General features: G+C 42.2%; 1 protein-coding gene across 1 annotated transcript in view; it reads right to left on the bottom strand.

Annotated features, from left to right (window-relative positions):
* The window catches only part of LOC109972174 (lon protease homolog, mitochondrial-like), a 28944-nt gene that overhangs the window by 841 nt on the left and 26079 nt on the right, over positions 1 to 2024 (bottom strand). The window lies entirely within an intron of this gene.

Raw genomic sequence — 2024 nt, 5'->3', positions numbered from 1 at the left:
TTTTTTTTTTTTTTTTTTTTGGTCAGATGCAATTTTTTTGTATTGATGGCTCACATGTTTGTCAGTGACATGTGTCCAGTTCTGGTGTGAACACCGCTGAGGCCCTAAACTGCAGAGATGGGTACTCAAGTTGGTCACTGTAATGGATTTGCACTCGAGTGGTACTAAAACAAACCTCCGATTTGACCTGCAACTCCCTGCTAATTCTCTTGAGACTTGGCTCGGACTCATGAAAAATGACTAATGAACATTACAAGGACTGAACATTTCTGAAGGAGGAATGTTTTGGTTTTTATAACCCTCTGTAATGCTTTAACTCATCACTACATGTGTCTGCCCCCAAAACAAAAAATATCTGCAAAGCATATTTCCATTTGAGCAGTATAATTCTGTGGGCCAGACAAGTAGTAAAGGCAATGGCGTGTTGCAGTGTGACAGACAAAAGAGCTGTCAAAGGATTAGGTTCAATAGTAGTGTTATGTCCAGAACATGTGAGCCGTCAGCTGGGGACAGCCTATGTCTCTGACAAACCTCATATTTTGGCTCGTTTTGATTGGTAAGATGTGTTTTATGAAGCACCCTGCACTGCAATAGGCCGTGTCGGGCGCATACAGATGAAGAATGAAACAACCCTAAGATTTTAATCCATTGATCATTTGACAAGGCAAACCCTCAGGTCATGCTCCCATGAGTCCCTGACTGGTGTAAGAGGGGTTGGATTAAAAGTTAATAATGCCACACACAACTGACATCACTCACTTCTGTTTAGGTTTGAGGGGCAAAAAAACAAAAACAGATGTATTTTGGCTTCAGGGGGTTGACTAAGGAAATAAAGAACATTAATGCCATAACTGAAAATGAAAACGGATGGCTTTTAGGTAAAGCATATTCAAAATCATTGTAATATTCTTACTTGAACTGATGCTGCACTATATTGCTCAACCTGGAGAAGAAGAAGGAAGTAGGACTAATATAACATTAGAGAAACAAAACAAACCAACCCTCTGTGGGTCATGCCCTTCATCCTAAATAGAGGCTATAACTACCACTGTTGGCTTAAAGCCAACTTTGTTCCTACACTACAGCCTTCTCAGGTGTCTTTCTTGCCCCATTAGCAATGAAAGATCATAAATTACTGAAAAGAAGGTGAGTGAACAGAAAATTCCAAAAACGAACTTAGAACAACAAAAATGATCCTGTTCACTCACCCAGAGGACGTTCTTAAAATTCACTATCAGCTTGCCCACTTATAAGCTCTCAGTAAAACAAGCTAACAACATTATGTTTGACAGATAGTAGCGAGTCAAGTTGTTCTGATCGGACATTTAACAGCATCAGAGCATCTCCCCTGTGTGGCAGTATTTTGGGTTTTACACTGTAGATACAGTGTAACACAGTTTGCCAACTCTGCACAAAAGCAGATGCATTACATTATGTGGGTTGCATCCAAATTAATTCTAATGAATTGTGTGTCAGTTCGAACACCGTTCAAACACAATTTTTGGGAGAAGTGACAGCCCTAAAGCGGTCTGGCTAAGATTAAATCAGGTATCACTGAATACAACCAATATTGAACACGGACAACCTAACATACTGTATTTTGGGAATGACAAGGAAGAGAAATTTATGTTTGAAAACCATTATTCTGCAGTATACCTACCGGCCCAACAGGGCCACCTCAGACGCCATCGCAGCTGCCCTCCACTATTCCCTTTCTCACCTGGAAAATGGAGACTCCTACATCAGGATACTCTTCATTGACTACAGCTCCACCTTCAACACAGTTGTCCCCCACAAACTCACCCACAAACTGTCCACACTGGGTCTGCACCCCACCCTCTGTGACTGGCTCCTGGACTTTCTGACTGGCAGGCCCCAGACTGTCAGGATTGGCAATAGGACTTCAGCCAGCATTGTTACAAACACTGGCACCCCACAGGGATGTGTCCTCAGTCCCATCCTCTACACCCTGTTCACCCACGACTGTGTCGCCTCCCACAAAGACATCATTCTAAAGTTTGCGA

This window comes from Monopterus albus, unplaced genomic scaffold (genome assembly GCF_001952655.1).
Source record: "Monopterus albus unplaced genomic scaffold, M_albus_1.0 scaffold250.1, whole genome shotgun sequence".
Lineage (NCBI taxonomy): Eukaryota > Metazoa > Chordata > Actinopteri > Synbranchiformes > Synbranchidae > Monopterus > Monopterus albus.
This window is presented reverse-complemented; position numbering and strand designations above follow the sequence as displayed.